The 25294-nt window shown below is 55.3% G+C and overlaps 1 protein-coding gene across 3 annotated transcripts in view; it reads left to right on the top strand.

Annotated features, from left to right (window-relative positions):
* TSPAN9 (tetraspanin 9) overlaps positions 1-25294 on the top strand; it is a 191875-nt gene that overhangs the window by 51208 nt on the left and 115373 nt on the right. Inside the window, exon 2 of one of the 3 annotated variants that reach the window (XM_086402391.1) lies at positions 3048-3168. The exons of the other annotated variants lie outside the window; for them this stretch is intronic. The gene's annotated coding sequence lies outside the window, so the exon portion shown is untranslated. The remainder of the gene's footprint in view (positions 1-3047; positions 3169-25294) is intronic. 3 annotated transcript variants of the gene reach the window in all.

Raw genomic sequence — 25294 nt, 5'->3', positions numbered from 1 at the left:
CCCTCTTGTCCGTGGGATTATTCTGAGAGCCTCCTAAGAGCCTGGCTTCCTCAAGTCCAGGAACCTTGTTCCCTCCAAGTGTGACTTGAAGGCGCCGTTTTGCATCTCCGGGGTGGGTTTACAGTTTCAGGCCTATTTCTGACCGAGGAATCAAAGACTGCCCCTTGGTGATGGAATTTCAGGCATGACTGAGCAGATGGAGGAGGTATTTTGGGGGGCAGAGAGTTTGTGCCTGTGTTCCAGAAACCACTCCCGCATCTGCCTCTGAATTAGAGACCCGGCCCATCCTGGAAAGACTAGGATCACTTCCTGCTCTAGGGCCTGTCTGGTGAGACCTGGCCTGCCTGCCTCTGCCTCGGGCTCTTTTCTCGAAAGTGCAGGGTGTGGTCGTCTGCCATTGATCTGTGTGCACAGAGCGTTTCCTTTAAATGATGACTTGGTTAGTATATGAAAATTTGGTTTGCTGCAAAAATAAAATAACAGAGTAATCGAGTAAAATGTGAGAGGCCCCATCTCCAAGCCCACCCCCCACCCCAGTTCCCTTCCCAGGGGTAACTGCAGGTAAAACCTGGTGTGGACTGTGGATCCTCCAAGGCCTTTCCTTCTGGTGCATTCATTTTTTCACATCTAAGGGCAGCTCCAGAATAAATAGGGCTTCTGAGGTGGTGCTAGTGGTTAAAGAACCTGCCTGCCAGTGCAGGAAATGTAAGAGACTCAGGTTCGACCCCTGGGTTGGAAAGATCCCCTGGAGAAGGGCATGGCAACCCACTCCAGGATTCTCGCCTGGAGAATCCCATGCACAGAGGAGCCTGGTGGGCTACAGTCCATGGGGTTGCAGAAGAGTTGGACCCGACTGACTGACTGAACACTCAGCACACGTGCAGGATAAATAGCACCGTTAGGCTGAGTGCATCAAAGAGAAAGGGTTCAGATGTGCACCGGAGAGATGCTTCTTAAAAGCCAGACAGCAGTTGGAATTTTCCTCCCCGGGTGGGGCTTGAGTGAGGGGGCTGGGAGGGAAAACCTTGAGTGAGGAGGGCGAAGGCTCTTAGGAGGCAGACACCAGGAAAACGGATGGACCGAGGGCCAGACAAGGCCCTGCCATTTATGTTGGTCTCCGTCACAGAGTCAGAGCCGCAGCTGCCCTGGGTCAGTCCCCGCTCCGCACTCACTGCCTGTGTCCCTTTGGGCGAATGTAGGTGACTCCCTGGGCCCCAGTCTCTTCAATTATAACACAGTCAAGGCCTAGCTTGTCGTGAGGGGTTAGCACTGAAACATGGCCTCGAAGGTGCGGTGTGAAGCTTGGCTTGCGGTCCCTGCTGAGCGCCAGGCCCGGGGACTGCGTTCCTTCCCCCGCTTTGCCTGCGTCAGCTCAGCATCGGTCCTTGACCTTCCTCGTTGGCCTTTTTCCCTGTGGCCAGAGCAGAGCTAAGCAGGTCACAGCGCTAAAAATAGTGATCCCCACGCCAGCGCCCGGGTGCTCAGTGTGTTTGTATTTTAAGAATGAATGGGTGGTGGGCTGAGGCTCCCCTCTCCGCTCAGGCTGAGGGTCTCATGGGCTCTTGGGAACAGTCATACAGTTAAATTACTGGTTCTTGACACATGGGTATGAATTAGTGTCATGGAGTTTTTTGATGCAAAAGAGACCCAAGAAATGATCCTTCATGCTACAAATAAGGACATCGTAAAGCTGTAAGAAGCAACTCTCCAGGCGTGTCACGCAGTCAGTTAAGGGCCAGTCGAGACTGAAGCCCAGTCTCCTGATTCCGGCTGGTGCTCTGTTCATCTGACGCCCAGCCTGGTATCTGGGTGCCCGCTTCTGCTTGGGGCTGCAGCTTCCAGGTGCGGGGTCCCCGAGGCAGGAGGCTCACAGGCTGGCAGACAGATGGGGCTTTTAGAGGAACGGAGGGAGATTTAGGGACAGGGCCCTGGACTTGGCCTGGCAGGTTTGGGGCCGGCCCCGCGTCTTGCAGGAGGGAGGGAGAGAAGTGTTTGGGGCTGAGGTGCAGTTTGGCTCTGCCGCCCTGTAGATGTGACTGCTGAGAGCTGGGGGGCGGGGGAGCAGGCGGGGCTGTATCCAGTGGGAGAGGTGGACATACAGTCCAGTGGCCACTGTCCAGTGTGGAAGCATGAACCGGGGGCGATGTGTGCAATGGGGGAACCTTCGCACGGCAGAGTGTCCGCCTGTAGCAGAGAGGGGAGGGAGCCTCGTGACGAGGAGCCTGGCGGAGCTGGGGCTGCAGAGACGAGTGTGACCAGAGTGCAGGCTGCCCGGGCCCAGGGGGAGGGAGGACAGGCACACAGGGAGGTCCTGGGCTTAGGTCCAGCTCCTTTCTGCCTGTTCGTTCTCGGCCTGGGCAGTGCCTTGGCCGGAGTTGCAACACCATTTTTATTTCTTATGTGGAGAATGAACCGTACTTCTTCCCCAGCCCTTTCTGCTGGATCTGCCTCCCAGAGCTGGTCCTTCCCTCTCGTCCAGGCGTTCAGGGCTGACCATTGGTCACCGAGACCTGCTGGTGGCCTTCTGGCTCGTTGCCCACTCTTGTGTATTTTGGCCACTAGATGGCAGCAGGAAACCTGTCAATTTGTCTTCCACGTGGCTTTTAGGTCAAGCCCTTTGCTCTGGGGTGGATTGGCATCGCTTCTGGGCTGGCACAGGGACTCTCTGATTCCCCGTCTCACTGGTTCCAGGGTGAAGCCGAGGCAGCTGGCTCTCCCGCACACGTTCCTGAGAAGTGACCATTTCAGCTCAGACAGCCCAGTGACAGGAGGTGGCTTCTCAGTGCTCCCACTTGGGAAAGAATTGTCCTATGTCCCTAGGGCTTCCCTAGTGCCTGGGATGGTAAAAAATCTGCCTGCAATGCAGGAGACCTGGGTTTGATCCCTGGGTTGGGAAGATCCCCCGGAGAAGGGAATGACAACCCACTCCAGTATTCTTGCCTAGAGAATCCCCTGGACAGAGGAGCCTGGCAGGCTACAGTCCATGGGGTCACAAAGAGTTGGACACAGATGAGTGACTGTCACTTTCATTTTGTCCTATGTCCCAGGCTGTGGGTTAGTGCTTCAGAGCGACTGGAAGCTGAGATCCAGGGTCACTGAGGAATTCTAGCTGCTCCTGGCAGAGTCCCCCAAGTGGAATCTGTGCTCCTGTGGCCGGATGCTGTGGTGGTATGTGTGGTGGACACAGCACAGGCCAGGACATGTGCCATATGAACACTGGTCCATGTAGCACTCTGGCGGGGGGATGAAGGGGTTCTGCTCCACTCCTCCTGGTTCACATGCCCCCCTCACCTGCGGCTGGCTTTGGGTCAGGCTGCAGCTCTGAGACTGGTTCCAGTGTGAGTCACAGGCTGCTGATGGTGGCTGTGCACTGAGCACTTCACTTGACCGCGTCCACTCCCTCAGTCTTCCCAGTGGCCTCGTGTCGGGTACGGGGCTGTCTCCTTTTACAGTTGAGAGGCCCAGAGAAGGGAAGGGCATACCCTTCAGATACAGACTGCCAGGGATTTCCTTGGCGGTCCAGTGCTTAGGACTCCACGATTTCACTGCTATGGACCTGGGTTCGATTCCTGGTTGAAGAACTAAGATCCCAAAAGCTGCAAAAAAAAAAAAAAAAAAAAAGGCAGGATGCTTGCCCCATGCACCAGATTCCAAGCCCAGGGGCCTTTTGGTTTGAACACACTGTGTTGCACAAGCTGTTGTTTCTTTTTGTAGTGAAGCACCTTGTATGCTGGGCGGCAGGGAGGATGTGGGATTGGGAAGATTCGCTCGAGTGGGATGGCTGTCAGGACACTTGTCCTGTTACCTTGCAGCCCCAGCCAGCGCCTTTCTTAGAGGGAGCCCAACCTGTTGGGAACAGGGACTGGAGGAGGGGGTGCAGATGAGGTGTGTGTGTGGGGGAGGGGGCTGCCTGGCCACTGTGCCCTGCCGCCTTCTCCAAGCATCCCACCCATTGTATGGGGTGGAGGGCAGGTTGATGGGGATACGGTCCTGACTCACACTTTGGACTGTGGAGCTGCCAGAACTTTCCGCTGGCATCCTGCCATGAGGGCCTGGGCCAGGAGGGGTGTTCTTGTGCTGGAATCAACTTCCTGTTGGTTTTTTGCGCTCTCAGCCTTGCTCTGGGCTCATCTGAAGCCAGGGGGCCTTGCTGGGACCCCTTTCCGGTTGGGCTTTGCTCAGCGCAGCCCTTGCCAACCTCAGGGCAGCAGTGGGGGCGGCTCTGGCTCCTTCTTGTCTTTTCTCCGCTCCAGGTTGAATCTTCTCCCGATCCTGGTCCTCCTCCCCCACCTCCCCTGATCTCTCTGGGTGCAGGTGTGGGGCTGTTATGTCCCAGTCAGCTTTATCAGAACTATAGCAACTGAGTGACGGGCGCTGATGGGGAGATGGGGCCCACCCAAGGCCCCCTGGGTCCCCACTACTCCTCGAGGGAGGACCCAGTCGCTGTCTTAACCCCAGCTCTCCAGAGCACCGCCTCCTGCCTCCCACCTCCTGTCTGGGCTCCCACTCTGTGGGTTCTGCCAGGAGACACCGCCCCCTTGATGCCCTGACATGCCCAGGTTTGGTCTGACGTGATTGTCAGCCCCTGGGCTGCCAGTCCAGAGGCTTCTGCTGCCGGGGATCGGGACCCCAGCACCCTGCTCGGTGGGTGTGGCCTCTCCCGCAGCTCCAGCTGCAGCCTCCCCTTGTCTCTTGGCGGGGCTTGCTGGTGGTGGGGAGGGGGGCCTCTCCTCTCCATATTACGTCAGCTTCCAGCCCAGGACTCCTGGGGTCTGCTAAGGGAGCGCCTTTTATTAATTTTTTTCCAGAGGAAATAATTCCACCCTTGTCACATGGATTTCTGCATTCAGCTCTTTAGAGGTCTGGCTTCCTCCCTCCTCCTCCCACCCGCTCCTTCCCCCTCACCCCCCCAACCCCCGATGCTCTGAAAAAGGGGACAGATTTGTTTCCTTGAACTGGGGCCCAGAGGAAGGCAGGGACCGGAGAGATCATGGAGCTGGGAGTCAGGGGTCTAGGGTCTGCTTCCCTGCCAGCTGCTGTGTGATCTGGGTTGGGCCCTTGCCCTCTCTGGGCCTTGGCTTTCTGCTCGTGTCCTGGAGTCCACCTGCCATCTGCAGGTGGGCAGTGGGCAGTTCCCAGCACATCCCACTCTGGAGAGTGGACTCTGTCCAGCTCGCACTTGATGGAGTGAATTTCCATCCTGCTCCCACCCTGGGGCAGCCCCTCCACCTGTTGAGGGGGTTGGTGGGTGTGGCAGGGTCCTGGGGGGCCTGGCGCATCAGCCAGGCCAGGGTGGAGGAAGACCTGGCTCTGTCTGGGGTTGGAGAAGCAAAGGCAGCCTTGACTCTGGTTGGTTCCCCCACAGCACCTCCTGTAGCCTTGGGATTTAGGGGCCGTCCAGGGGCCGATTGGCCAGAGGGCAGAGGCCTCAGCGTCCAGCCTGCTGTGCGCTCCTGGGGGCCCCTGCCCTGGGCTCATCACTCCTGGCTGCTTCTTCTACTTTGCTCCATCTACCTTTTTCCCTTTGCTTCTCATCCCTCCATGCCTCTCATGCCTGCCTGCCCGCCCCCTCCAGTGCTGACCCTGATCCAATCCTCCAGCCCTGCAGGCCCTCAGCCCCCTCCCCCGCTCTCTGGGCAGGCAGAGCCGGACCCCCGCCCCACCAGAGTCCGGCGCCCCAGGCCTCTGCACCCCGTTCCGTGCACACGTGCGTTTGAGCCCCTCCTGCCCTCCCCGAGGCCCACATCTGGCCGGAGTGCTCAGTTTCCCGGCTGTAAATCGCCTCCCACTGCCCCTTGGCATCTGCTCGGGTTTCAGCTCCAGGAGTCTCTTTCTTGTGGGGGGGGTTGCTCAGGGTGGAGGAGGCTCAGCTGGCCCCTCCCTTTATCCGGCGGCTGTGGGGGGAGAGGCGCTTGGGCCATGTCGTTAGAGATCCTTCCGTCCAAGTCCTGGGCGAGCTGTGGTTTCTAGCAGGTGGTGGGGCAGGAACTGGTTGTAATTAGATTTCCCTTCTCTGTTCACACCTTCCCTCTTCTGCTGGGCAGTTGAGCTCAGCCTGCCCCACAGTGTCCCCCACCCTGCAGTGGGAGGGGCTTCCTCCTGGGGGCCCCAGCTTGTGTCACGGGACAACCTGCGGACAGTGGACTCTCTCTGGCCTGCCTCTCTTGACATGCCTGGACAGGGTTTGAGCCTCAGGGCCTGCCACAGCCCCGGGTGGATTTAATTCTCCCTCTGCGGGGGGTGACCCTCCAATCCCCAGGCCGACCCACCAGGCTCAGACTGTTGTACCTGCATCTCCCCAGAAGCAAGGGTGCAGTGGATTCTAGCTGGTCCCGTGGACATCTGCCCTGGACCACCCGCTTCTTGGCTAGCCACACCTGGGGAAGTGACTCGTTTGGGCTGTGGAAGGGCCTCTCGGGGCCTCCACCAGGACAGTCTAAGAGGGAATGATCGTCTAGACCAGTGCTACTTAAAGTGGGGCCTGTGGGCCAGCGCTGACGACGGTGACTAAGTCCAGAGTAGAAAGTTCATATTCGGAGATGTTTGCAGTGGGGCTTCCCTGGGGGTCCTCAGATGGTAAAAAATATGCCTGCAATGCAGGAGACCCAGGCCTGATCCTTGGGTCAGGAAGATCCTCTGAAGAAGAAACTGGCAACCCACTCTAGTATTCTTGCCTGGGAGATCCCCGTGGCCAGAAGAGCCTGGTGGGCTACAGTCCATGGGGTTTCGAGGAGTTGAACATGACTGAGCGCCTAACAGGCTACCAGTGGTTGGGACTCTGCACTCTCACTGCCAAGGGTCTGGGTTCCATCCCTGGTCCTGGAATTAAGATCCCACAAGCTGTGCGGCGGGACCAAATAAATAAATAAAAATAAGAAAATGTAAAAATAGAGGGAACCATTTGCAGTGGCTGACGTGGCTGTCTTAGGGTAGTGTGGCGTTTCCCGGGGAAAGCGTGAGGGGGGTCATGGATCCTGGTGGCTGGAACCAAATAGGTTCTTTGGGACCTTTCCTTGCAGCTGAAGGACTTGTCTTGTGGAGCAGGGCATCGGCCAGTTTGGATGTTGCTGGAATCTTCAGGCGGTTCTCCAGGGGTGAAAGCTGGGATTGTCCCTCCCGAGCATGACCACCTAAGGGCCCAGGATGGACCGGAAATGAAAGGCCTGGCACTTGCCACCGATTGGTTGGGAAGTGCTGCCCTCAGCATCCCAACCTGCCCGTATCCCGGGAAGAAACTTTGGGGGTTTCTTGGGAGAAGCTGCAGGCTCAGACTTGATGTGGAAAGTTGAGAACAGGCTTAACTTTGAGGATGCAGGCTCAAGGAAAGTTCAAGAATTCTGAGGGGACTTGGAATGAGGAAGTTTGTAGGCATGGGAAGTTAGTGGGGAGCTTGGGGTCTGCGCTGGGAGGATGTAGGTAGGGATGGTTTGGGGTTAGGCTGGGAGAGCAGATGGCTCCTTGAGGTCCCCTGGGTGATGACACAAGGAAATACTAGGTTCCTGGGAAGGACAGAAGGGAGGGTGAGCTTGCTCATGTGAGCCAGTGGAGGTTTGAGGTGCACAGTGCAGGGCTGAGAAGAAATTTGAGGTTTTATTTGGAAGACGAGAAGGACATTTGGATGGCTGTCGGGTAAGGACTCAGAGAGTTTCAGGGTTTGCTGGAGGAGGTCACAGGGAAGCCCTGGGGAGAGGGGGTGTCCGGGTTCACAGGAGGGGTTTTGGGATGCTGTGCAGGAGGCTGAGGGGGAGAAGGAAATGGCCACCCACCAATATTCTTGCCTGGGAAATCCCATGGACAAAGGAGCCTGGCGGGCTATACAGTCCATGGAGTCACAAAGAGTGAGACACAGCTGAAGCGACTGAGCACGCACACAGCCACATGGATGGACCTAGGGAGTGTCATACGGAGTGAAGTAAGTCAGACAGAGAAGGAGAAATATCATATGACATCTCCTACATGTGGAATGTAAGAGGGAATGAGAACATTTGCAAAAATCTCTCAACCTGTCCCCTGAAGGCTTGCTCCTTGGTGCCAAGATCTTCCCTGGCTCAGCTTCTCAGGCTCTCTCAGTTCCAAGGCAGCGTGCCCACTCTGAGGGGCTCATGGAGGGTCTGAGCTCAGAGCCCCTGCCCCAGCTCTTGTCAGCCTCATTCCAGATGGCTTTTCCAGCCCACCCGTCCCCCACCACAGCAGTGATGGATGCCCAGCGTGCCCGGAGAGCATGCTGGAATCTCTGCCAGCTCCCCTCCCCTCCCCTTTGCCCTGACTCTACTCCTCAGGGTCGCACACGTCTTTCGGGGTTCAGTTGGAGCCCTGCTTGCTTGAGGAAACTTTGTGGGACCTTGTCCTCCCCAGGTGATCATGGCGTTTCCCCTGCTCACTCACCTGCCCCTAGCCTGCCTGGCACGGTTCTGACCTGACCTTCCCGTGCACACATGCCTGCCCAGTGGGGCCTGGGCGGCTCCAACATCCTGTCTTAGGTGCTTGGGTGTCTGAAGGCGTCTCTCTGAGTTGGGGGCCCACCCTTCATATGCCCTCCCTGCCCGCTGGCCCAGCCCAGGCCCACTCTGCAGACCTTACAGGGCAGCTGTCGGAAGAACAGCCCTGCGCATGAACAAGTCACTGCCTTGGGTGGGCGACTGGGGCATAGGGGGCCTCCCCACGCTGCTCAGCAGGGGCTGTGGCACTCCTCCGTGTTGGGGGCTAATGGCCCCTCTCCTCAGGGCCAGCCGTTTCCCTGTATTTCCCACCACGCCTGACGCCCGCTTTCTCCATCTGGCCCTCGTCTGGCCTGTCTCACGTGGCCGGCAGGTGAATAGCAAGATGTGGTGTCAGGGGACTTCCGTGGAAGTCCAGTGGCTAAGACTCTGCTCTCCCAATGCAGGGGCCCCGGGTTTGATCCCTGATCAGGGAACTAGATCCCGCATGCTGCAACTAAAGATTCTGCATGCCACAACTAAGATCTGGAGTAGCTGAATAAGTAAATAAATATATATATTAAAAAAGTTGTGGTTTCAGACGACACACTAAAGCTGAAATGGGGGTCGATGCTCCCAGGATCCTGTGAGAGGTGCGCTTCACAGATGGGGAAGGGGCTGACCCACACTTTCTGGAGGCTGAGAGCTGCTGACCGCTGCTCCTGGGTTGGCACTACTCAGTGTGTGCCCTTCTGGGGAGCCTGCCACCTGCCACTCTGTCCCTTGCCTGGCCTTTTCTGGAGCACCCCCCTCCCCCCGCCAACACACACACAACCACATACCCACACCATTCTCCCCTCTTAGTAGCTGAGTTTCCCTTCTTTGGTGGGAGTCCCAACCCTCCTTCCTTGGGAGCCACATGGGGTTCGGGGTGGCTCCCGCCTCCCGCCTTCCCTGGGCAGGGCTGAGTGGGTTCCCAGGCTGGTCCTCACCACCGTAGGAAGGGGCTGCAGCATGAAAGGTGATCTATACATGTAAGGCGATGATTATTTATTTGACAGGGACAGCTGCCGGCAGCAGAGAATGTAATCTAGTAATCCTTTTGTGCGAATCGGATTGGAGGCTCAGCACGCCACCTCCAGCAGCCAGAGGCCCTGCCCCCCCGCCCCCGCCCCTCCCCACTTTGCTCTCCTGCACGGTTGTGGGCACTCTTGCACCTGTGTTCCGTGGAGCATGCACGCGTGCACACACACCGACACCCTCTTTCTTTTGTTTTTTTGGGTCATTGTAAACATCTTACATAACCACAGTAGGAATCCAGATTGGTGTGCTCTCATTAACTCAACGACAGAGTTTCTTTGAATTTTCCCACCAGCATCCTTTTTCTGTTCCCAGACCCCGCCTTGCGTTTAATTGTCGTGTCTCTTTTGAGGCTCCTCCAACCTGTGGCCGTGCCCTGGTGTTTCTTTGCCTTTTGTGGCCTTGATGGTCACTTTGTAGGAGGCTGGCGTTTCCTTGTGACTGGGGTGAGGTTGTGCGTTTTTGGCAAGGATGCTGCACGTGGGGTGCTGGGTCCCCAGCGCATTGAGTCGTGGGGCGCACACATCGGTGTTCTTTTTGCTGCACTGGGTCTTTGTAGCGGTGCATGGGCTCAGTTGCCCCTTGGCATGTGGGATGCTAGTTCCCTGACCAGGGATCGAACCTGAGTCCCCCGCGTTGAAAGGCGAATTCTTAACCACTGGACTGCCAGGGAAGTCCCAGTATGTCTTACTGCTGCTGATGTTAACCTCGGTGCTTAGAGAAGGTGATGCTGGCCAGGCAGCTTTTCTGTGAAGTTGCTCTTTTTCTCTTGGTAGTAAATAGGCATCTTGTGGGGAGGTGCGTTGAGACTATACAGATATCCTGTTTATCCTCTGACTTTTACTCACTAATTTTAGCGTCCATCAGTGGTTCTTTCCTGCAGTAGTCATTATTGTGGTGTCTGCCTAATGTTCATTTCCTATTTCCCTCATTTCCACTACACTGGTTAATTGGAATTCTCTTGGAAAGAGCTGGCCCTTGTCTTTCCTTACTTCCTTCCTTTATTTATTTGCTAACTTATTAAGTGGTCTTTTGTCATTAGAATCACAGTATTTTTTAAATTACACAATATATAACAAATGCGTGGCTATATGTTGTGTAGCAAGGATCACGGATGTGTATTTTATCCTACAGATTGCTGTTGTTCAGTCGCTCAGTCGTGTTCAACTCTTTGACTCCGTGGACTGCAGCACACCAGGCTTCCCTGTCCCTCACGATCTCCTAGAGTTTGCTCAAACCCGTGTCCATCAAGTCAGTGATGCCATCCAACCATCTCATCCTCTGTTGCCCCCTTCTCCTCCTGCCCCCAATCCCTCCCAGCATCAGGGTCTTTTCCAATGAGTCAGTTCTTCGCATCAGGTACCCAAACTATTGGAGCTTCAGCCTCCGTCTTTCCAATGAATATTCAGGGTTGATTTCCTTTAGGATTGACTGGTTTGATCCCTTGCAGTCCAAGGGACCATGGGGTGGCCTTCTTTATATCCAGGGGTGAGGGCACCCCCATCTCAACGCATCTCACTGAGCTGGGGGCTGGAGATTCCCACTGCTTATGGGGAAACTGAGTCCTGGGAAAAGGGAAGCATGCCAAATCCCGTTTGCCAATGGCATGTGCATAGCGAGGTCAGGAGGGGCAGGGACCAGGTGTCCTTGGCATCCCAGCCGTCCTCTCAGCCAGGATCATCCTGTCCTGCTCTCTCCTCGTGTTCGTGTCCAGATGGCTGTGGGGGAGGCATGGCTGGCACCGGCCAAGGTGATGTATGACCACATGGGGCTCAGAGCAGCGAGGGCTCGGACATTAGGGGTGTCAGGCTGGGAGATCGGAAATTGAAGGCCCGGAGCCGGGGCCAGCATCACCTCCCCCTGGTGTAGTGTTCTGAAGTCACCCGCGGTGGGCTTCATCCACATGCGTGCACGGGAGGGGAGGCCTCTTGGCAGGCTGGAGAGACAGATGGGCTGCGGGCAGCGGGCCTGGACCCCCGGGCGAGCTGCAGGCCCTCGGGGCTTGGCGTGAGCTTCTGTGATCAAGCTCTTGCTGGCGTGGGCACGAGGAACTCTCTCCACTTAGAAGCTGAACAGTTCCCTTGCTGGCCTCAGTCTCCTCGTCCATAACTTGGGAACAGTGGACCAGATGACCTTTGAGGTCTCTGGGCCCTGACATCGCCTAGATTTATGATCTGCGGTCACTGGGAGAGTGGTGACTGGGTTGTGGCTGATGGCAAAGGGGCAGATGTGGCCCGGCGTGGCATAGTCTGGCTCTCCCCACCTGAGGTCTCTGAGCTGAGCTGGCCCTGCAGTCAGGAAGACTTCTTGGAGGAGGTGGCCTCTGAAAAGGCAGGAAAGAGGACTTTCCTGTATATATACTCTCTGGACATTCTGTTTGTCATGGTGTCCACCTCTCTGTCTTTCCTACAGGTATGTTTTGAGAACTTGCTTCCCAGGTGGCACAGTGGTAAAGTATCCGCCTGCCAAGGCAGGCAGTAAAAGAGACGCAGGTTTGATCCCTAGGTCAGGAAGATCGCCTGGAGGAGGAAATGGCAACCCACTCCAGTATTGCCTGGAAAATGCAGTGGACAGAGAGCCTGGCGGGCTACAGTCCATAGGGTCGTAAAGAGTCAGACACAGCTGAGTGACTACACACACACACACACACACACACACCCCTGCTGTGCACCAGGCTCTGTGCTGTGAACAAGGTGAGTAAATTTCATTCAGGACCTGATGTCTAACAGAGAGGAAGGTAGGCCCTAGACAAAGCGTTACAGGATCAATTTATGACACCTTAGAGTCCCTTGGACTGCAAGGAGATCCAACCAGTCCATTCTGAAGGAGATCAGCCCTGGGATTTCTTTGGAAGGAATGATGCTAAAGCTGAAACTCCAGTACTTTGGCCACCTCATGCGAAGAGTTGACTCATTGGAAAAGACTCTGATCCTGGGAGGGATTGGGGGCAAGAGGAGAAGGGGACGACAGAAGATGAGATGGCTGGATGGCATCACTGACTCGATAGATGTGAGTCTCAGTGAACTCCGGGAGTTGGTGATGGACAGGGAGGCCTGGCGTGCTGCGATTCATGGGGTCGCAAAGAGTCGGACACGACTGAGCAACTGATCTGATCTGATCTGAATAATCTCCGGCACCTGCCTCTCTTCATGACTTTATTTCTCTGCCCCCTGCACTGCCTCCTTGCCCCTTCCTTATCCCGCTGTGCGGCTGTCTTCATCTCTTCAAAACCAGGGCCTTCCTGAGGTTCTGGGCTCTCTTGGGCCAGAAACTCAAGAAGCCCTGCGTCTTGACCTTCCTACTTGTGTGTTTGCGGCCTTCCTGGGAGAGGAGAGTGGCAGGGCCCCTCTTCCTGGACTGTTGTCTAGACCTGTAGCCTCTGAGGGGTAGCAGGCCCTAAGCTTTGGAATCAGACGTTCTGGGTTTGTGCTCAGACTGTGACCCTTAACAAACCTGCGTGAGTTACTCACCTTCTCTGAGCCTGAGCATCCTCATCTGGAAGATGGGTTTACCTGCGCTTACCTTGCAGCAGTTTTGGGGGATCAAGTGGGAAAATGCAAGTGAAAGTAACTACCTTGGTGGTACCTTGAATATTGTTGTCGTTCAATTGCTAAGTCATGCCCGGCTCTTTGCAACCCCATGGACTACAGCACGCCAGGCTTTCCTGTCCTTCACCACCTCCCGGAGTTTGCTCAAACTTATGTCTATTGATGTCCATCCAACCATCTCACCCTCTGTCGTCTCCTTCTCCTCCTGTCCTCAATCTTTCCCAGAATCAGGGTCTTTTCTAATGAGTTGGCTCTTCGCATCCGGTGGCCAAAGTATTGGGACTTCAGCTTCAGCATCAGTCCTTCCAATGAATATTCAGGACTGATTCCTTTAGGATTCACTGGTTTGATCTCCTCACAGTCCAGGAGACTCTTCAGAGTCTTCACCACAGTTGAAAAGCATCAGTTCTTTGGCGCTCAGCCTTCTTTATGGTCCAACTGTCACATCCATTTATGACTACTGGAAAAACCATAGCTTTGAGTAGATGGACCTTTGTCCGGAAAGTGATGTCTCTGCTTTTTAATATGCTGTCTAGATTTGTCATAGCTTTTCTTCTCAGGAGCAAGCTTCTTTTAATTTCATGGCTGCAGTTAATGTCTGCAGTGATTTTAGAGGCCCCCCCCCAAATATAGTGGGAGCTTGATTGCAACTAGCTTTTGCCCCTTCCTTCCCCTCCATCTGAGTTTGCAGCCAGGTATTTTTGAGTCTGGGATGGAAGCAGAGGAGCCCGGCTCTCTGCAGGACATCCTTCAGCAGAAGTTGGGCAACAGGAGGATGGCAGGAGGGTGCCTCTGTTCTGGGGCAAAGTGCAGACCTCGAGTGAGGCAGGCCAGGAGTCCACCAGGGGCTGGAGAGAATGACAAGCGCCCCAGGCATCCTAAAAATGAAGTGTGTGTGACAGCTGCCCGCTGCCCGCTGCCAGGTGCTGGGGCCAAAGAGACCCTTGCCGAGCTGGTGGGTCTGCTGCAGCCCCGCATCCTGGCGGTGTCTCCCCCGAAGCAGTGGGAAGCGGCCCCTCCCCCTCTAGGTTTGCCCTCCCGCTCGCCCCCCTGCTTCCTCTGGATTCTGTCTGAGCAGCCTGGTCCCGTCCTGCCCGGGAGGAGAAGAGCATCTACTCTTGTTCAGACTGTGAACACAAGAAGACCAGAGCTTCAGAGTTGGAGATGTTCTCACTCGCCCCGCCCAGGGCACAGTCACCGGTTCCACATGGCCTCTGAACATTTGAGGTGTGGCTGGTGCATCCGAGGAACTGAATTTTCCTTTTTATTCAGCCTTAATTAGCCTTACTTTAACAGTGGCCACATGTTGCTCGTGGCTGGTCACGTGTTGCTCGTGGCCAGTCGCGTGTTGCTCGTGGCCAGTCGCGTGTTGCTTGTGGCTGCATGTTGCTCATGGCTGGTCACCTGTTGCTCGTGGCCGCATGTTCCTCGCGGCCGCTGCATTGGACAGGACGGTTCTATATTAACAGTTTCCTCTTGCAGTGTTACCACCCCTGGGGGGGTTCCCCTTTGGTGTGAGATGTGCTGAGTGGGTGATGTGCTCTTGGTGAGGTGTTGCTGAGCTGTGTGGAGGGCTTACATAGGTGTGGGGAGCATAGCTTGGCAGGGAAAGGGTGGCCCTTGGGGGTCTGATCTGGGCACATTTGGAGATTGAGTTAGAATCTGCAGAGGGGTTGGGAAGGGAGAAATCCCAAGCCTGCGTTTATCTGGGAGACGCAGCAGAACTAGGGGCAGTGTTCTGAGCGGGTCTCTTAGAGGAAAGGGACGAAGGGGCTACATCCCAGGGTTATTGGCCAAAGGGCTGAGTGGGTTTCATAGGAGCTGGAGGAGGCCCACAGACCATCGAGTCTAGCTCACTCCTCTTACTGATGAGGAAGCTGAGGCCTGTTACAGACCCCAGTGTGGTTCCTCTCCATCCAAAGTGGAAGTGTTAGTTGCTCTGTCGTGTCCCTCCCTTTGTGAGCCCATGGACTGGAGCCTGCCAGGCTCCTCTGTCCGTGGGGATTCTCCAGGCAAGAATACTGGAGTGGGTTGCCATCCCCTTCTCTAGGGAATCTTCCCGCCCCAGGAATTGAACCTAGGTCTCCTGCATTGCAGGCAGGTTCTTTACCATCTGAGCCACAAGGGAAGCCATCTAAGTAAGGGCCACCCTACAAAGTAGGGAGTGTCATCATTTTGCAGACAAGGCGACGATAAATCAAAGTCACAAAGGTTTTTAGTGGAACCAAGAGTGACCCCATGTTTGTCAAGAGTCGCAAGCTTAATTTATGACAGAACCACTGTCCACTGACCGCCAGGCCAGCCCTCCACACCACAGGTCATTGTGTGGCCCTTCCTCATGCTGGGTGGGGTCAGGACCCGGGCATTTACCTGCAGTACCAGGGGTAACCAGTCCAGTCCCAGGTGGGTGGACGGTGTGGTCTGCAGGGAACACGGCCGGGCAGTGTGGGGCTGCCTGCTCCAGGGCCCAGATGTGCGACCGCTGCTGAGCAGCCCTGCTCTGGGGGGATCTGGGGACACTCGGCCGCCTGGATGACCAGGAGGGCAGGGGAAGGTGGGAGGGGGCTCCTGGAGGAGGCCCCTTCTCTCTTTCTCTCCAGCTCTGGCTGGACTCTGCCCAGGCAGGGGGAGGGGCTTCCCTCTGTCCAGCTGTTGTCCCCCCCCCCCCGCTCCCCACTGCTGCAGCTGTCTGAGCTCCATCAGTCTCACCCAGGGCTGGGAGGAAGGAGGGGGCCGGGGGAAGAGGGGGCCTCTTGGGTGTGTCCGGCTGAGGCTACTCTGGCCCCTGCCTCTGAGAGGAGTCTCCAGCTGCCAAGTGAGGAGGCTGGGGTGGTGTGTGCCCCCCACCCCCACCCCCAGGCTCCTGGGTAAATTGTGGGCTGTGGATGGCTCAGCTTTCATCCCCCCAGCAGGGCCACTTTTTTACTGAAAAGAATAGGGATGAATTCTTCCTTCACCCCCACCGGGACTCTCCTGCTGCATGTGGTACTTCTTACTTTACTGTCATTTTCATGAACAAATCAGGGAATGACCCCACCACCTTCAGGATGGGGAGGTGGGCTCAGGCTGGAGATGAAGGGGACAGGTCTCCTTACTCCCGGCTTGATGGTTTGATGTGGTGGGACTCTGGGGGGATGTGAGCTGTCAGGAAACAGGTGGGCTTCGTCCTCCAGTCTGGGCAGGAGGGGGACAGGTATCATTCCTGGCATCAGCCTCTCCTGCAGTCAAACATGTGCCTGGCCTCCTTCTTTCTCATGAAGTTTAGCTGAGTCTCCAATACCTTAATACGGGCTCTAGTACCCTGCATCCTTCAGGAGCTAAAGGCAGGGGGTGAAAAGCGGAGTTAGCCCTCTTTCTTGGGCAGACCTCAGTTTGCCAACCTACAAGATGGGGAGAGGCACTGCTACCCCGTTTCATTCAGACAGGTAGCAAACAGCATCTTGGCATAGAAAGTTGACTTGAACTCTTTGGAAAATAGCTCTAGGAGAGAGTTGCTTATTTTTGTTTTGATTTCTTAGCCTCATCCGGTCCCAGCTCCAGGACCAAATGGGCGTCAGCCAAGTAACGTACGTCCGTGATTCCAGACCTGGCATTGAGCTGGAGACATCTGGGAGCCCTTGAATAATTCAGGCTCCTGGGCCCCCCCACCCCGCCCAGAGCGTTCGTGTCTCACACTGCGTCAGTGGGGCAGAAATCTGTATTTTGACAAACTTCCCAGATGATTTCAATGCAAAGTGAGGTTTGGGACGGTCCAGGTCTTCTGCCTTTGGGGGGGATGTCTGGCAGATAGGTATTCCCAGTGCTTCTTTCTGAGCGGGTGGGCCCGGCTCCCAGGACACTTCTTCACTTGTCGGTTCACGGATTCGTCCACTTGGCCCGCTGACATTGACCCAGTGTCTGCAGCATGCTGGAGGCGGCTCCGGGTGGAGGGGTGCAGGCAGAATGCAGCCCCCTTGGTCTGATCAAGTTCTTGGCCAGAATTAGGAGCTTACACACTCTTCCTACACCTATTGAATAAGAAGGAGCCTCAGTCGCCCCTGCTCTGAGGCCCACAGAGACCAAGGGGCTTGACTGAGGCCATTTGGGCGAGCTGGCTTATGTGGTGGTTGTTGAGAGCGGGGTCTGGAGGGGGCTGGGCTTCCTTTAGGAAAAGCTGCACCTTGTAGCCCGTAGTGGGGTGTGGTCTCTCTGCACCCCCAAGGTGTGTGCAGGTGATGCGTTGGGCCTGGTTCCAGCCTCGTGCTGTGGGTCCATGTCCAGGACTCCAGATTCTTGCCTGCAGTGCGAGAATGACGTGCCCGCTTACCACAGGCTCTTAGAGGGGACCGTGTGCGTGATCCACGCCAGGGGCTTGGGAGATGCTCGAATTTCTTCTCCACCGTTTTATTTGGTCTCTGGAGCGAGGACAGCATTGTTTTTTGGCCTCAGTTTGCTGAACCCTGCTTCCAGTGGTGGGGGTGGGGGTGGGCGGCGGGGAGGGGAGTGGGGTGGGGTGGGGTGGTGGGGGATGGTCTGGAGCGAATTCCCACTGCAGGGCTGGGTTGGGGTGCCAAGTTCAGGCACTGCAGGGGGGCGCCTGCCGCCCCTTCCTCACCCTGGGCCTGGCCCTGACTGGGGGAGTCCGGCCCCTCGTCCAGGCCTTTGAACCCAATCCTCCCCACACAGCCCCATGGAAATTGCTGGAGTGCTCCATGCCTTGTTTCTCAGGAAGGCCCCCCCGCCATCCAAGCCTTTGTCCTTCCGCTCATATGAAACTCTGTCAACATTTTTTCCCAATGAAGTCCTTCCTCCCCGAGCACGGCTCCAGTCTCCAGCCGGCTTCTCTGGCCAGGGACACAGTTGGATCGCAGTTGCTAGCGCTTCCTGGAGCTTAGATCCCTGAGGAGCTATAAACGTTCAGGAGTGTTCCTGGCCCCTCTTTCCTCCGGGAGGCCCGGGGCTGGCGTTACCTGTGTCCCTGGGGTCTGCTGCCAGTTGGAGTTTCTGAAACAGATTTGCCGATTCCTGGCGCTGGCTTCCCCCCACCCCCCACAACTGCACATCACGGGGCACGGAGGACCGGGGAGGGGGGATTTGGGTAACGGCTGGGCTGCATTCCTCCCATTCTTTTCTCACAGGAAAAAGTGCCTGGAAATAACCCCATGGGGATTGCTTACAGGAGGGGCCGCCTGCCACCCGCCTCTCCAGCCCGTCCCCACCTCCCCTCCTGGCAGATGCCACCAGCTGGGCAAGCTCCAGGGGCTGCCAGTGCCCCTCCGTGGGCTTGATGGCCGGACCTTGTGGCTGCCCTCTTCCTACCCTTGCTGATAAGGAAGTGTGGCTCCCTCCCTGGGCACTTGCTCTGCCAACCTCAGGGGCTGGACCCAATGGGGCAGCAGTGACTGAAATCTCCCTCCTCCCTCCCTTCCTTCTTTCTTTCTTTCTTTTTTTTTTTTTAAATAAAAAAGCCATCTCAGGAACTGAGAAATGAAAGCCCGACAATTGAGTTTCAGCGCCTCCCCCTGCAAATGGATGCCCTGTGGATGTGGGCTGCCTTGAGGAGTCTTTTCCTCCTCCAGCTCTTGGTCTTACGGGAATTCAGAGCAGGAAATCGCTCCCCGGGGAGTCTGAGCCTTTGGACAGTGCGGGTAAGGGAGTTTCTCTGTCTTCCGAGGCCCCAGCTCTCCATCATGGTTAACCAAACATAAGGCGGCTGCCACCCCACCGCCCTCAGCGGGGGGGACACCCCACTTTGTCCCCCCTCCCCTGGCCACTGTGGGGTCAGGTCTTCTGGTGTCCAAAGGACCAGAACCTCAGGCCCGCCCTCACCTGGAGGCTCTCCATGGGGTCTGGGTTGATGCTATGCTGAGCCCGCCTTCTAGAAGGTGCTTGGGTGCTTCCTGTGCTCTGAATTACCAGCCCCCTCCATAGACCTGGCTCCTGAGTCTACAGTGATGGGCATGGTGAAATGTGTATTGGAAAGAAAAGAGTGAGTGAGGGACAGGCCTGTCTGGAGGCCCCAGAACCTCTCTTTCCTGACATGGAATCAGAAGACAGGTTCTGAATCCATGACCAATGGCAGAGCAGCAGAGGGTGGCCCCAAGGTGCCCGCGCTGGGCCAGAGGAGCTGAGCTCCCCTGTACCCTGTAGAGTGGGGGCGGCGGGTACAGGGGGGCTTCCTTTGAAGCCCCCAGCTTTTCGCTCCTGGGCCTGTGTGTGACCCCCAGGGACCCCCGGGGAAAGGAGCCATGCCTGATATCACTCTCTGGTTGGGCTGTACTCACTCAATTTGGGATCGGGGGCGGGGGATGGGTATTCAAAAAAGTACTTCTTGTATAAATAATGCTGTGCAAAAAATACAAATCAAAGGAAGAGAGAGAGAAAAAAGACCTGCCACCTGCCACCTCGACAAATCAACTTTCCATTTTCCACCATGCGTTTAGTCTGTACTTAGTTGCAAACATAATTTTTACATGGTTATAGTCATAATGTGGGTAATTTTTGCATTCTGTTTACTTTATTTAATCTTCTCCCATAAGCATCACAATTAGACTTTTAAGTGGCTGAGTTTGAGTTTTTATCAGTTTCCCCATTGTTGGACATCAAGTTTGTTCAGGTTTTAATATACCTAAATAATCATGCATTAATAGTACTTCCAAATAAAACTCATTAATATGCATTGATATATTAATAGTATATGTCTTTGTGTCTGTCTCTTCTTCTCTTTCTCTCCTTTTCTTCACCTCTCCTCCCTTTAAAATTTTTTAATTGGAGGATACTTGCTTTATAATATTGTGTAGGTTTCTGCCATACATCCACATGAATCAGCCATAGGTATACACACATCCCCTCCCTTTTAAACCTCCCTCCCCGTTTCTCCCCGTCTTGTATGTGTCAAACAGTGGGCACTTTTTCCCAGCGTAATGGGAGATCTTGTTCTGGGCTGTGAAATGCCAGCCTGCAGTCAGGTGCCTGAGGGCAGACATAGGACTCAGATCTTCGTTTAAGTCTGACCTTGAAACCACCCAAGGCAGTGAGTTAGAAGGCGCAGTCCCTGTTTTAGAGGCTTGTTGTTGAAGCCGCTGTCCAGGGGCGTGGATTTGCACTGTGTATGTTTCACTCTGGGAGTGATTTCTCAGAGGCTCCCCTTCCACAGCAAGAGAAGTAGATCGAGTGCTCACGCTCGGGGGCTCGTGGTCGGAAGTGAGCTCCGCGCACCTTCTGTTCATCAGCCAAACTGGACGCAGCGCTGCAGACTCAGGGGCGTGAAATAGGCCTCGCCCCCGTGTGCGGATGCACCTGCTGTCCAGGGCCTGCTGCCGCGTCACAAACAGCCTGGTACTGCCGAGCCTCCGTTTCTCAAGGGAAGCCCGCATCCCTGACTTGAGGGGTAAAATCTGATTTTTAACTGTTGGCAACTAACTAAAAAAAGTTAAAACACGATGCATCCGGAATGAAACCCACCTGCCGTTGGGATGCTGGTCTGTGGCCCCTGCTTTCCGTGTTGTGTCTGGGTCATGTGTTATGTTGGGCCCTTGTGCTGTGTGCTGTGCTTAGTGGCTCAGTCATGTCCAGCTCTTTTTCGACCCCATGGACTGTAGCCCGCCGGGCTCCTCTATCCACGGAATTTCCCGGGCAAGAGTACTGGAGTGGGATTGCCATTTCCTTCTCCAGGGGATCTTCCTGGCCCAGGGATCTAACCCGCCTCTCTTATGTCTCCTGCATTGGCGGGTGGGTTCTTTACCACTCGTGCCACCTGGGATGACCACGAATCACGCGGAGGGGAATGACCCGCACAAGGAGCATGATGTAGGAGGCGTCCTGTGATTGTTGACACTCCTGAGACAGAGACGCCCCGTCCTGAAAGTGCCTGGTGTTTATCCTGTCCTGAGAGGGTGGACGGTCCTTCGTCGGTCCTCCTGAGGAGGCTGCTCAGGGGTTAGAACTAACCGAGCCGTCCTGGAGGACATGTTCTCTGTGCACCGTCGGGTGTGTGCTGAGACGGGAACGTCTGTCTGTCAGTCTCGAGCAAGAGACCACCTGTCCATTTGCAGGCCCCCTGCCCGATGCAGAATGGGCACTGGAGATGGGGCCAGGTGGGTGCTGGCTGAGCCGGGGAGGGAGCACTTGGCCCCTGGGGCCATCAGCGGGCGTTCGCCGCAGGTGGGTTGCCGGTCCCCCACCCGCTAAGAGCCGGAGGGATGACGGAGGGGGTCTGCGTGAGGTGCTCTGAACTCCTCGCGAAAGAGAAGGAATTGAAGCCACCGTATAGTTCTCTCCTTCCCCGGATGACAGCCCTGACGTACTAGCGTAGTGATCCTTAAGAAATACGACTTGCTGGAGAAATAAACACCCTGTGTTATTTATTATTTATTGAAAAAACAAAGCTTCCATCGGCTGGGAGGTTTCAGATCACTGACAGTGTCGGGTCCCATTTTCCTCTGTTAATAACAGGTTGGTGTCCCTCCCGTGGCATCAGGAGCTCCAGCTGCGTCTGGATGCTCCTCTGGAAGGAGTGACTGTTGAGGGGATGGGTGTCCAGGGTGTGGGGGTGCCTGAGTCCAGAGCCTGTCGTGAGGCCCTGCGCTGGGCACTCTGTACCCTCTTGTGTGACCCCCTCCAGGATAGAGGGGGCAGTGGTTAGGAGGGGGTGCCAATCCCACCCACCATCTCTGGAGAGGACAGTCTCCCAGAATCTGGAATCAGGGCAAGATGGACTTTGCTTCTAAGAGTCGAGTAGAGTTCAGGGAGCGAGAGCATCGTGAGGATGTGACCGTGAGTGAGCAGCGGAGCAGGGCTGGGCCCGCTGGGAGCACTTTCTGGACGAGAAGGCCCTAGCTGAGGGGAGGTCTAGCTGATTGAGAGCTGCCATATTTTGACCTGGAGTAAGTACAGTATAGCTGCCCTTGGGTATCCAGGGATGGGGTTCCAGGAATCTCCCAGATGCCAAAATCTGCAGATGCTTGAGTCCCTTGGATAAAACGGCATAGAATTTGCAAATAACCTGTGCACATTCTGCCGTATACTATAAATCATCTCTGCATACAGGCGTGCTCAGCCGCTTCGGTCATGTCTGACTCTGCGACCCCATGGACTGTAGCCCACCGGGTTCCTCTGTCCATGGGGATTCTCCAGGTAAGAACACTGCAGTGGGTTGCCATTTCCTTCTTGACTGAAGGGATGGAACCTGTGTCTCTTACGTCTCCTGCTTTGACAAGTGGATTCTTCAGCACTTGTGCCACCTGGGAAGCCCCCACACAATGAAATGCTGCATCAGTAGTTGCCAGTGTGCAACAAGTTCAACTTTTGAGTTTTTGGAACTTTCTGGAATTAAAAAAAATTTTTTTTTCAATCCATGGTTGCTTGAATCCTGCAGCTTCTGAAGGCCAATGGTATCGATACAGGTGATACCCTTGCAGTATCGGGCACAGGTTCTCCCCATTGAGCCTCAGGCAAGCGGGTGAGAGAGTGGAGAGCAGGGTTATTTCCACCTATTTCACACTGGTGTGTACAGTTTGAGAATGGGAGTTTTCATGCGATATCATTCATGTGAAGTCTAAAGTAGGACACGAATGAACTTGTCTATGAGATGGAAACAGACTCAGACACAGAGAGCAGACTTGCGGTTGCCATGAAGCGGGGAGTCGGGGAGAGAAGAAATGAGAGTTTGCGATTAGCAGATGCAAACGATCATGCATAGGATGGATAAACAACAAGGCCCTACAGTATAGCACGGGGAGCTGTATTCAATATCCTGTGATACACCACAGTAGAAAAGAAAATGAAAAAGAATGTGTGTATATGTGTGTGTGTATGTGTGTGTGTGTGTGTGTAACTGAACCACGTTGTTGTACAGCAAACCCTGTACATCAGCCATACTTCAATTAAAAAATAAAATAATTTAAAAAAAAAGAATGAGGGTTTCGAAACTAGACAGAGTTTTCCGACCTTGATTAACCTGTTTAACTTCTGCACCCCAGTTTCTCCATCTGTGGAACGGGGGAGACTAATACTCCTCTCACAGGAGGTTTTGTGAGGGCAAAGCAACTAAAATAGTCGCTGGCACAGAGCAGATGTGGAATAACTACTAGTCGCCGTCACTGAAGACCGAGCAGCGGAAGCTGGGACAGGCCGTGTCTTGCACAAGGTCACAGACCTGGTGGGGGAAGAGCAAGGGCTCGAACCGAGGCCTCTCGACCTCTTGAAGAATCTGCCTGCGATGCAGGAGACCCGGGTTTGATTCCTGGGTTGGGAAGATCCCCTGGAGAAGCAATAGACTACCCATGCCGGTATTCTTGGGCTTCCCTTGTGGCTCAGCGGGTAAAGAATCTGCCTGCAATGTGAGAGACCTGGGTTCTATCCCTGGTTTGGGAAGATCCCTTGGAGAAGGGAAAGGCTACCCACTCTAGTATCCTGGCCTGGAGAATTCCATGGACCCTATTGACTCTAATCCATGGACGATATAGAATTCCTTAGAGTGCGTGGGGTTGCAAAGAGTCGGACACGACTGAGCGACTTTCTCTTCACTTCATTTCTCCTCCTCTGAGTCCCTGGCCCTTCTTTCCCCACCCCCGAAGAGACAGAGGCTTGGCGGGACGTGGGCAGGCAGGCCCAGCGCCGTCCAGGTGCCTCGATGCCTGAATTGCACGTTATGGGCTGCGCCCCTGCTTACCTCTGATTATAGGGTGCCGATGGAGCAGCACGCCCTGATGAAAATGACGAACAGAAATGTACCAGGGCTTTTGTTCACCAAGCAACTCCATTGTCTCTCTCTCCCCTCCCCCTCCCTCCCTCTACCGCCTAAAAAAATACAAGAAATGGAAAAGATGAAGGGCTGTCAGCACAGGATCACAACACGGGCTCCAGGAGTTGGCAGCTTTTCAGGGCCTGCAGAGAGTCCCCTTAACTTCTTGCTTCCTAAATTTAATTACGATGAATTCGAGAGTGCCCCTCTTGGAAGCAGAGAGTTTCCGGGGTCCAGCTCCCATTGAGTCTTTTCTTCTGCTTTCTTTGTCCCCATCCTCCCCTGTCCTGTGAACGCCTCGTGCAAGAGCCAGGGAAGTGGCCACCAGCCGTCTGCTGGTTGCGCTCAAATCCCCTTCCCCTAGCCTGGCCCAGGTGACATCCCAAACCTGCCCAGAACCTTCAGCAGCTCAGTCACGAGCTCAGGTCTGTGCTTCTGAGCATAGTGGGCAGGCTATCGGGAACCTGGCCTCGGTGTCCCTTTGCTGGGTATCCCCTGCTGCTCTTGGAACAAAGCTTCTGCTTCCGCTGCTCTGGCCAGCTTGCTGTTTGCTGAACAGGTCTGAAAATGACCTGCCTGGGGTCACGCATTTCCTTTGGCTTGGAAAGCCCCCAGCCCAGTGGACTCAGACCCGTGCTTCAGGGATTAGCTGAAGTGCCAACTCTTCTGGAAACCACACCTTTCCCAGGAACATGCTCCTGTTCCGCCTGGCAGACGACAGACATGAAGTGAGTGTCGGACTCTCTGCAGGGCTGTGCGTGTTGCGGCGGGATTCTTCCAGGGCCTCCTTGGAGCTGTGCTGTCTGTCCCCTGTCTCCATAAGTCGGGGAGTGTGTTTGCTTCTTAATTGCACGTGATCTAGCTTCTTAGGCATTTTTCTTCTTAACTGTAATGTTGTGCTTTCCCCATGGTTCAGTCTGGGGTTAGGAGGTGAAGATGGAAGGAGGGCGTAGTACGTGGAGCCCCACACTTGGAGTAGGAGCCTCTTGCTTGGCCTCTGACCTGCTGGGGTTCAGGGCAAGCAGCTCCCCTTCTGTGGGCCCCGGTTCCCCAGTTGTAATGTGTATGGTTGAATTACCTGGCTCCAGGTCTTATGGTTGGATGGCATCGCAGATGCGATGGACATGAGTTTGAGTAGGCTCCAGGAGTTGGTGATGGACAGGGAAGCCTGGCGTGCTGCAGTCTATGGGGTCACAAAGAGTCGGACATGACTGAGCGTCTGAACTGAACTGAAACTGTGTGGGGGATTTCTAAATATAGTTATACGTGTGTGCTTGCTAAGTCGCTTCAGTTGTGTCTGACTCTTTGCAACACTGTGTTCTCTAACATGCCAGGCTCCTCTGTCCATGGGTTTCTCCAGGCAAGAATACTGAAGAGAGTTGCCATGCCCTCCTCCAGGGGATCTTCCTGACCCAGAGATCAAACCCGCATCCCCTATATCTCCTGCATTGGCATTCAGGTTATTTACCACTAGCGCCACCTGGGGAGCCCAAATATAGTTGTATTGAGATATAATTCACATACCA

The sequence above is a fragment of the Bos grunniens genome, chromosome 5 (genome assembly GCF_055505025.1).
Source record: "Bos grunniens cultivar Pamir isolate PY7600 chromosome 5, Bosgru_T2T1.0, whole genome shotgun sequence".
In the NCBI taxonomy this organism is placed as follows: Eukaryota; Metazoa; Chordata; class Mammalia; order Artiodactyla; family Bovidae; genus Bos; species Bos grunniens.
This window is presented reverse-complemented; position numbering and strand designations above follow the sequence as displayed.